The sequence below is a fragment of the Pipra filicauda genome, unplaced genomic scaffold (assembly GCF_003945595.2).
Source record: "Pipra filicauda isolate LSUMZ 115617 unplaced genomic scaffold, ASM394559v2 scaffold147_size4022426_pilon, whole genome shotgun sequence".
In the NCBI taxonomy this organism is placed as follows: Eukaryota; Metazoa; Chordata; class Aves; order Passeriformes; family Pipridae; genus Pipra; species Pipra filicauda.
In genome coordinates, this window is record NW_024103962.1 from 3,063,366 (window position 1) to 3,075,001 (window position 11,636).

The following is an 11,636-nucleotide window of genomic DNA, read 5'->3' on the forward strand; positions in this document are numbered from 1 at the left end:
GTGGTAAACATACAAAACTGATCACACTGGAAACAAAAGAATATAAAGTCTTATACTTCTTAGTAGTATTGTATGTCCAATCACCCACTTTCTGATTTAATCTATTACAGTGTTGTAATAAATCATGATTTTCTCTGTTGCAGAAAGTCTCATAATTTGAAAGAGAGAGGGAGAAGAAAGAAAAAAATTATCAGTGAATTTTGCAAAAGAGGAGAATTTCCTTATTGCTGTAACTCTGAATTAGTCACGTATTCTGTAATCACTCAAGTTCTAAGCAGTAATGTAAAAATCAACACAAAGGCAGTCTATAGCAAAGTGTTCTTTAATTCAAGAATCCCGTAAGGAATTAAAATTCTGAAAAGATGACATAGGCTCAATCAATAACTGCCTGAAAATATCACAATATATGGAGGTTAAGTGACATCATGCTATGTGAAAGAAATGAAAAGAAAGTCTTTTCAGTATTGGCCTTATCTCTTTTTATTAAGATTAATAAAATAACTTGAATGTTAAATCTTTACACGTCTGTTTTGTATTGGGAACAAGAAGTTGACAATGTCTGCCCTAAGGACTTTACAGTCCAAGCATAAGACAGGATCAACTACACATACACAGAAGGCAGAGAAGGGAAATTTTATCGAAATTAGTTATTTTTTTAATCCTTGTGTTTGGGCAGTTTAATTCATTCCTTGTTTAGTGCTGCAATTTAACTTACATTGGACAAACAGAATTAGTAAATGTTATATGCTATATCAATTCATTTCATTATAGTTTTCTATATTCCTTAATTTCTTGCTTACCTCAGGTTGAAATTTTTTGTAAATTGTGCCCTATGTTAAGTCCCTACAGGTTGAGTTACATGGCTGTTCATACCATTGCAATGTCTTTGTTCATGCTTATTTCTGGATTGCCTTTTCCACTGCTTGTACCAATAGATGTGGTTCAGAATTTAGAGGTAGACTTAGTTTCCTCTGAGTACTGATTAGAGTCATGGGAAAATGATGAACTCCTTACTGTACATGGAAAAGCACTGAAACACCAGCAGATACCACTGCTGGCGCTGTGTATCTCTTGGCTTACCACTCTTTTATTTGCATCTGGGCATGCAGTGAAAATCTCAGCTCAAGTGCTCGGCTGTGGAGCAGCTAGCCCACCTGGGTAGGAGGAAGGTATTACCTGTGTTCCATTTCTACCAGCATCACCATGTAACATCCTAGTTGTCCAGGTAGGTGGCTGCACACAGGATGTAATACCTGGTCCTATCTGTCCCCTGCGAGGTGTCTAGGTCACATTAGCTGTATTGCTGGGTGTGGTATAGGAGTTTTTCCCTGTCCACCACATACCACAGTACTGCTTTCTTAAAAACCAGAGAAGAGGGAGGGTTTGAGTTGTATTTATCACTCCAAAAGTATTTCATACTGTGAGAATATTCTGCTATAGATAAATGTGATTTCATTGCCATGCTACTTTTGTTTTATGCTTCTGTGTGTGTTTAATGCTTACAGTGAGTGCAGATTCTTGGGAATAAGCCAGACTACAAATTGATAACACAACCTCCACAGCTGGCTTACTGCACTGGGTCGTGTTTTCTGTGGCACACTTTGTATAGAAGCTTGGCAGAGCAGCTTCTATACAATGTTGGTGAATTTGGTGAATATGGCGTTAACATATGATAAATAACATGAAATCCTCTGTTCAGTTATTGGGCCATATATTGGGCCATGGCCTTCTGACAAAGAAAAGGAAATGGTAACAGCAACTGATGCTGCTACTACAACTACTACAGGTGGTTCTCCCCTCTCTCCCCAATTCTATTTTCAAAATCAGTCCAGGGATTGTGACAACTGTTTCCTTCTGTGCACTTCGAAACATTAGGGAGAATAAGCAGGGATCGTACATATGCTAAAGTAGTTTCTAAGAGAAAGTTGCTAGATTTCTTAGCTTCTCGTGCAGCACTTACCTCTGTTTCTATTCTAGGTAGTGCATAGGAGTTAACCTTTACAGTAACAGACCCAAAATGTTGGCTTTATCCTGTTGACTTTCATGCCTTGACATGGTCATTTAAAGACAGCAGGTCCGAGGCCGTCTTTTGGGATTACAGCTAATGGAGAAGGTTGGAGAAGATTGAAGAAGGTCAAAGACAGGCAGACAGAGCTGGGCAGACAGGGGACAGAACAGTGAAGAAATGGGTGGAGATGAATGAGGAAGAAGGAAAAAGGAGCAGGGCAAAAGAGAAGGTCAGAGAAGGTAGAAGAAGGGCAAAGAGAAGGATAGATAGGGGCAGAGAAGGGTAGAGAAGAAGGGCAAAAAATTGCACAAATATTTGGACCAAGTTGAGGGTGGAATTGCACTGGCAGTGAGCAGAACTGTATTAGTACAAAATGCAAATCTCACCAGTCAATGACATAGATATAAACCAATCAAGGCAAAAATAAAAATCATAACCTAAAACCAGTTCAAAGTACAGCTCTAACAACTACAAATAGTACCAAATCCACTATTCAGTGACACTTCATGAAGTGGCACCGACTGCAATGGTCCACAAAACTGTGATAAACAAAGGATTGGAAAGCTAAATTGCATACCTTTGGCTTTTTCTCACTTTTTTTCAGTTGCAGCTTCCCTTGCATATCCTTCTTCAGTAGAATTTCCTGCATTTGAGACTTGAATTTGATAACAGTTTTCCAACCTACCTCTCTTACTTTTTGTGTAGATCACCTTTTAGGAGCCTTCTGCTTTAGAATTTGTTTTGCATTTGTCTCATGAATTCAAACAATTTGAAATAAGTGTAAAATAAACTCTGCATCAGGTAGGTTACTCGTTGAAGTCACTAGGTCTTTTTCCTGATTAAGATAAGTAGATACAGACTCTGATCTATTCTGAAGTTCATATTGAGATGTAATTAACTGCTGATAGAGACTAGTAATGTAGGCAAGGACCTAACAGTAAAATGAAAAGGAGTTTACGGTAAAAAGGAACAGATGTACCTTGTTAGCATGCTTCAGGACTACGTTTTGAATAAACTGATTTCACTTAGTATCTGTATCCCAGAGTGAAAAATGCCATCATCTACATGTCCAGTGCAAGAGAGGTTGGGCTGAACTTCCATTTCTGTTCTATCGTGATCTATAAGGGCTGTGCTTTCACTGGAACTGAAATTGTGGTTTTGAAGACGGTGTTTTGGTAGCTCTGCATCATATTTAAAGTAAAATGTTTTGTGCAATTGCTACAGAGTGTTTGGATATATTTTCAGTAAACATTTCATGCCAAACCCCATAAAGCACTTAGTTCACAGAGTGTGAAGTTCCTAGGTACAGAGGAACAGGGATAACAGAACAAAATGTGATGGAATATTATTAACTCTTTCGAAGCAGGACCTGCAGCACCTTCAAGATGTAGTTCCCTTAGGTGTCAAATAACTTCGAAGGCAATGAGTGAACCTTCACAGTCGCTTATTTATGCATAAAGCTTGCACCTGATCATTCCATTGAAATCCTTTTGTGAACTTAGTTCCTACAAATAAAACCAGCTTTCGGCTTCCTTTGGAAAATGTTATTATTTCAAGAATAGTCAAGGGAAATATTGCCACAAAAACTACTAGATGAAAATATTACATATTCCTTTCAGTTAATTCTTAATTTGGCAGGTTTTTTGCAATCTACCTTAAATCTGTGCATTAACTGGAATATATTGTTAGCTTTTTTTTTTCCAGTTATACCGTGAGTAGCATTTGTTGCTGAGTTTGTAACTTTAAACTATGCTTTTTGCTGAGTGTTTGCTCTGTGGTGTTGTATTTCTGTCTGCAAGGTTTTTGGTTTTTTTTTCCTCCTTGTTACATTTCCATTTTTGTCCTGTAGTATTCCTCAAGACACTTATTAGCTTATTTTAGTTATTCTTCTGTTCCATATGTACACTGACTGATCAATAACCCTCTTCACTGGATGCAGGATTTCCACCTTATTGTGCTTTCAGCTTCTGAGATCCTGTGTTACGGGATTCTGCCTTGGCTAATGCATGAGTGTCTAAATCTGCTGTGTTTCAGATCATTACACTGACTTTAATTTTGATATATTTGCATTTTACTCAGTTCTAGTCTTACTCTTTTCCCTCGATCAGTTAAATTACTATCTGTGCAGTGTTACATTTGTGCTACTGCTGGAAATACTAACTAAAGGCTTATAATTGAAGTGCTATTTACAACTGCTGACCTCCAGCTCATTTCTGATTTCACTGTGATGTTGACCTTTTATAGATTGCACTGTTGTAAATCTTTGAAGTGATTCTTCTTGTCATCATATTTCTAGAAATTATGATTTGCATTGCATTAACACCTAGAAGCCTCTCCCACCTTACCCTTGTTGCATAAGATGACCTTTTTTATGCACTAATTCACATACGGGTAACAGAATACAGTTCTTTCTCTAAAGAACTTATTCTGAAATGAAGATGAATGCTTGCCTCTGTTTCCATTTTTTAAATATCAACCTTTGAATTAATGAAATTGCTCATAAAGGATTCTTAGCCCTAGAAACTATTTTCTTCCTTTTCTAAGATGGGAGTCTGTGGAACTACTCTAGTCTATGAAAAAAGAAATAAATAAAGATGAATAAATAAAATTGTTTGAGAGACCCCATATTTGCACGAAGTTTTCTCAGATTTTGCTCAAGTTGGACACCAACATCAAGGAAAGCATTAGCTGAATATTGGGCTGATGTTTCTTCTTTGTTCATATTTCCACTCAATATTTAGCAATACAGAAGCAAACCTGCTTACTCCAAGCAGCATTTGACTCAATGAGTTTCAAGATTACAGATATTATTTCTTCTCTGGTAGCTATACTTTGAGAAAGTAATGCTGGTTGAATGTTATGCTTGTTGTATACTTCCCCAATGTACATGAGTGGGAAGGCAGTTATGAATTTTGTTCATAGACTTACCTAATAAATGAATTTGAGGCAGAATACTAGTTTCTTTAATGATAATTTTGCTTAAAAGTCTGTGTAAAGAACTGGCTGTTGATTCTAGTGACAGAGAATGCTAACAGATAGTGTCATCAGCTTCATCTTCGTATATGGTTTCACACTGATCTCTTATATGTGTTTTTGTGAGGCCTTCATTTATTTGGTTAGATAAATCTAGGTAGGAAGACTGACCAGTTCCTTTTGGGTCTTGCTAAACTCTCAGGTAATTTGTGTCAATATTTTTAATATTGTCCTAATGATGTTTCTGTTTTCACTGAAAAGTTGTAAAGTACCTGTGAAAAGCTACATTTTCACTTTGAACTTCTGCTGGTTTGCTTTCCTTAAATGATCTTGTTTGTGTGTTGAGCATGTGTTGGAAAGCTTCTCTGCTCCTTAACTGCCTTTCCTAGACAATTTCTTATGTTTGTATTATATCCTGCACTGACTGCAGCAAACCAGTCTTTTTCACTTTATCTTCATATGAAAGTATTCTCATGCCATGATCAATCTTGCTCTGAGCATGTTTGTTTTTCTTAAAAAGCTATTTTGTACAAATATAAGTTCTTTAATGTATAAAGTATGGTTTATTTATTTTTTCATGATGTAAAGAAATGATAGAATAGATCTGGAATGGCCAGTTAATTCTAAACCACAACTATTGATGTGCAGAGTAATATTAATACAGACTGAGAATTCACTCTTTATAAAGTCTTGTGATGTTCTGCATAATATGCAGTGTTTGGAGAAGGCTAAACTAATCCTCTCTTTTCAATATATTAATGTTTCTCAGATGTCAGTAAATACCTATTCTAGATAATTTTTCTGAATACATGTGAATATTTTGCTGATTTTATATGTATTTTAAGGCTGTGGAGGACAAAACAGTAAAGAATTTTTTAAACAATAGAGAACCTTACACAAGTTATATTGGCCACCATTCCTCAAGAAGGAGCAATATGGAGGCAGGATGGTTTAAGTGATGGCTCTCAGATGACATCTCAGTTGTTGGCTGAGTGCAGACTCAAGGTCTCCTAATTTTGAATCTCTTGATTTAACCACTAGGTATTGCACTATTCCTGACAAAGCATCACTCTGTAAGTGAGGGGATAAAGTGCTACTAATACATCAAATCTTATCAAATGACTTTAAACTTATCTTAGCTTTCTTTTCACTAAGGTTTGCTGTAAATCTTTCCTACTGGGGAGTAGCAGGACTTGTGTCCTTGCTAAAAGGGGAAGATTGATTTACTGTATTCATATAGAACCAGCAGATACCTATGAGTATGCAATAATGGATTGGAATATCCTTTAGCTTTTACCCCGTGCAACACTTCAGAAGACCTTAAAGCCTGGAATATGTTAAAGAAGTCCATTTGATAGAAACTTATGAATATGTGTCTTCTCCATAGAATAACAGCATAACAAATCTTTTAGTATGAGCGATATTCTTATTCTTCAGATACTCTAATTGATTGTTCATTGGGCTCAGTCAGCCAAAAGTGGAGAGAAACTTTGTACAGACATCATTAGTTTTTCTCCATTTAAAGATTAATCATGAAGAGCTCTGGCTCTTTAATTCTGTAATTTGTATATTTAATGGGCTGCTGCAGAATCTATGACAGTAATTAGCATAGCCTGAAAACTCATTAATACGCAACAACATGATTAATGCAGCATTAATGCAAACATGACTGAAGTTATTTGGGTTATGTAGTAAGAAGATTAAAGCTAAAATGTCCTGTTTGTTTTACCAGTAGTGGGTATAATGGGGTAGCAAGGAAAATAAGAAAAAACAGGTATCAAATTTGTCATTTTAGTGTAAAAGAAGCAGTCAGTTCTCATCAAGAAGATTTGGAGTTTTGCCTGATAGTTGGTTTCCACAAGAAGTGTTGCATATTTCCCCTTTTCATTCACTCCATCATACTCCGTGTTTCTGCTTGCTCAGCATTTTAGTTTGACTTGGGTTTTTGGCAGTTTGAGGTATTAAGAGTACATTAAAAAATTCTTTAAGTTGTGTCATTCTGAATAAAGTTAGACTTTTTCAAAATACAGGGCTTTTGTATAGTCTAATTTAGAAACAATGGATTTTTAGCTTCTCCTGCTTTTACTATGATCACAAAAGAAAAGGGGCTCCTCTCCAGTTACAGTTTGGGGAAAAGTCTGGAAAGTTTCTGTGTGTGTACAAATATGCATGAATGTGTACATACACACACGTATATATGTATATATGTATGTGAATTTTAAGTATATATTTTAAATAATTTCTACTAAAAAAATTAAGGCAACTTAAAAATTAATAGCATTTACTTCATTGATGGAATTACTAACATAATGTTTGTGATGATGAACTTTGAAAATATTTTCCAAACACATTAAGGTAACAGTAAAAGATGGAGCCTGTACCAAAGACAGCAAAAGGTCTTGTAGAGATTTGGGAAGAAGACTTGTCATCTTCTCTCAACAAAATGCAGGAACCTGTAGACCACCACAAAGTGTGAAGAACTCCTTGTATTCATGACTATGTCCAGGGAAGTGTCCTCTGAATTCCTTCTGTTCTTCTAATTGCATTATCCATTACATGAAACTGCTTTGAATGTTGATACATTTTTGTGAAGCCTTCCTTCTTATTTTTTCTACAGGTGCATTTTCTTATATAAAAAACATTTAAATCTCTTTTAACTATTGTGATGAAATGAGGAATGCAGAATTGCTCTCACAGAGAGAATAACAACAAAATGTTAATTCAGTGGAGGTGTATAGCAACTCAGAGTTTTACTCTCCATCTATCCTCTCCCAGTTAGAAACAAATTTTGTTTTATAATTTCTGTGGGAAAATGTACTTTGATTCGGCAAAAGCATTTATACATAGACTTAATGTTAAATAAATGCTTAATGTTTATCATCCTGAAAGGACTGCCGAGAGCCTAATGCTGTATTCAAAATTTTATATACAATTTCTGTTCATTTTAGCTGGTGTTATGCACAAATAAGGGTTTTCAGTAAGCATAAAGTGACTGCTTTCTTTGTCAACAATACATTTTTTGTTCTTTTTATTGGAATGTACAATTGTATAATTATTTACACCATTTCATATAACAATGTAAGTAGAATGGAAATGCAAATTATGTTTCTACAACTGTACAATTCTGGGAAAAATTTCACTGAACATGGATGTGCTTCACAGATTATGCAAAATTCATTTCTATAAATGCTTTGTGATTTTCCAGGTACTGGATACGTTTCTTTTTTTATTTATGAAATTAACACTAGTCTTGTTGACCACTGACAAGGTTGGAAATACATTTTTTTTGGCTGTTCTTAGCACTTTTGGATAGAATTGTTCCTCTGGTTATATATAAGTTTCGGTGAAGGGTCATGAGACTTTTGAGACTTTTAACAACTTCTGTATATTTATTGAGTCTTCTGTTTGTTCGCTGTTTTGAACTGGACCCTGAACATCTAGTTCTAGAGAAAGGTGCTTTACAGGTGTTTTTACTGGATGGATTGATGAACAAAATTAGTTTTTAAGTAGGTCACTTTGCTGAAATCTCCCAGCTGTTATTGTAAAAGATGTTTTCAATTGCCTTGACCCTCTGCCTACATTCTCCCCTCAACTCTTCTTCCCTTAAATTTCAAAAAGTCAAAATTTTTGAGTAATGTAAATGTTTTTGTATTTTGAAATGTTGATTTTTTTTTTAAACTTCTTTGTTTTAACATTAGTTAGAAGTGGATTTTATTGCTGAAATAATTATAAATTATTAGTATACGTTATGCTAATCTAGCAGCTGCTCTAATTTATTAATATTTTCCCACTGACTGCCAATTGCTTCTTCTAAACTCAAAATAATCCTATGTGCTCTGTAAACTTGCCAGAAACACAGCTTCTCAAGAGAGCATTTCTGGCTGTTAAATAGTTTTGTGCAGGTCTTGCAAGTCATCCTGAATTGTGGTAGGAAACTGAATCCAGATAGTCTGAATCTGAAATGTTGCTGAAGTACTGAGACTTGCTAAACTTACATGAGGGAGGCTAACAGCAGTTATAAAAATCACCCCATATGCATTTTATTAGACAAAAAACTGTGTTCTGGTGTTTGTGATGATGAAATTTGAAAATGTTTTCAAATGCACCTAATATTAGAGTAATAGTATATCATTTTACTTGTTTTATCAGCCTGTTACTAAAAGGGACTCTCAAAACTGTGTCACTCTCAGGGTAACTTGCTGATATTGTGTCTCAGTTGAATGCCTTTAAAAATGCCTGCATTGGTAATTCTTCATATCCTCGTTCCTCTACTAACCTGACTGTGCCATCTTTGAAACTAGGACAGAAATCTAATCACAATCTGCTATTGCATAAATTGAAACTGTGTAGGTCCTGACGGAAGGTTATTCTGCCCTAACACAGTTTGAAAAGTATCCAACGTAGTATTAATGTTAATACTAGTAATTTATTTTACTTGTCCTTTTTATGACTGTGTATTCTTCTTTTTGTCTTTTATGTCCACTATATACAATGCTTGTATTATTTTTTTGTGCAATGCTATTATAATTAAAGAAATTCAATTACAGAAATAAATAAATTATTTTCAATTTAAGGAATTCTGACAGCTTCTCCAATTGCAACTATAATTTGAAATGGAATTAAAGATTTTATTTGAATGACATACTTTAATGTTTAATTTGTACTAGAATTTCCTGTTGGCTTTTACCCCAGAAATGATAACAACTTCTTGTGGAACAATCATTTTTGTCACACAGACAGGTCTGTTAGGTGAATTCTTGAGTTACAATTCAAGATTCAATTGATTAAAAGTACATTCCTACTATGCCCAACAGATGGTCATGTTTTCCATCCAAGATTTAGTAGGGTCTGTAGTGTGGCTGAGATGCAGTTTCTATATATGACAAATTACAGAAGTAATTATAATGTCACTATTTTGTTTATGTTTCTATTTATCTGTTATATTTAACATTGAAATTGAGGTTTTAGATGTGCATACTGAAATAATAGAGACATTTCTTTGAGAAACTTTCTTGCAAAATCTCTCACTCTCCCCTCCCCCAGTACAAAATAAAGGAAAAGTTTTTTTGGTAACCCAGTGTAGTTTTCAAGTTCAGTGAAACTTCAGATTTTCAAGGGAAAGCTACCTGTGTTTAGGTCAAGTAAGATCCATTTGCAGTGTTCAGTGTCAGTAAGACAAAAATCACATGCATGTAGCTGTTACAAGTCTGAATGGGTTTCTGGTTATGCTTTGTTTTGACCATGAGGTCCAACATTAATTAGTATGTTCCTGTGAAAAATATTAATTTCACAAGTTTTTGTCTTGCAGTGAAAATATTATCTATGGAGCACAAGTTTGCTCAATATTTGGTTTCCCTATTGCGCTCACTTCTAGAAATGCAAGCAAATATTAATGTTGAAGTATAAAAGTGTTTATTTAGAGCTGGCTTATATGAACTTTACAATCTCGTGAACAATTCCAGAGATACCTGAACTTGAAGGGGCAGAGTCATTTTCTCAGTTTTGTAATAGGTGACCAATGTATTTAGAAGAAAATAATGGTTCCTGAGTCATTAATAATTTATACAAAGCTGTGGCAGCTCTACAGGTAGGACTCTTCAATGTACAAAGAAAAAAGTAAGCTCCTGCATAACATTTAAAACCTCTTAGAATTACTCCAATATTACTGTTATGAACCATTTAATTTATGTTTTCTAACACAATTATTATACAAGAATGGTGTTTTTTCAGAAACTCAATTATTTTGTTTAGGTTTGTCCTTCTGAATTAGGTGTGAGGAGGGATCCTCTGGTCTTCAGAAATGTCTTTTGGCAGCTTGATAAAAATACTGTCAACTTGTTAAATTAACTATGCTTCCCACTGCTGAGATTGGAGGCCATCAGTCTCAGCCTCTCCAGCAGATATTGCTGCTGGAAATAACTGGAACCTCAAAGTACAGCAAGTCTTTATTTCTGAGCCAGGCAAAGCTATGCTTTTCCTTAAGTATGGACACCGAGTTTTTTACTTGCAGTGGGTTACTTCTGTGCAACTGCTTTTTGCAGGTGTTTTAATAGCATGGCTTATTTTCGTTGTGTAGAGAATGTTTCATATCTGTGACTGCATTATGTCATTTGCATGGAAAAATTTATGCAATTAAGTAATGGGGTCAAAGGATATTTCTTAAGGTAATTAACAAGTGTGATCTAGTAAGAATGTGCATCAGAATTATGATTATTTAATTTTTTTAAATATAGGTGCTGTCTGCAATAAAAACTTTAGTCACTTACTGTTTTCTGCCTGACTTAAGATAGTGAAAATACTGAATAGTTTGATAGAGATCGGTAAAACCCAATAACTTACCCTGTTTTGTAAAAGCATCTTATGCAGAAATGTTGTGAAAGTGTGGTATAGGTGGATGTTGCTATTGCTGCCCTTTGCAAAAACTTGATGCAGTAAAGGCATGGCTCCACCATACACTCAGCCTGAGGTATCTGGATTTGCATGTTAGAAAAGCTGGGCCAAATTTGTCATATGTTTTTTTAATTTTCTAATTTGCTACTGCAAGATCATATTCCAGGAGATAGCTTAAAAATAGTCAAAAAAGATAGTAATAAAACACTATGGTTTTCCAAAACTTGTTAATTCATAATTATACTTCTTGAAATTGGTTACCTAA

At 34.9% G+C, this 11,636-nt stretch overlaps 1 protein-coding gene across 3 annotated transcripts in view; it reads left to right on the forward strand.

Moving 5' to 3' along the window:
• The window catches only part of USH2A (usherin), a 378,126-nt gene that overhangs the window by 121,015 nt on the left and 245,475 nt on the right, over positions 1 to 11,636 (forward strand). The window lies entirely within an intron of this gene.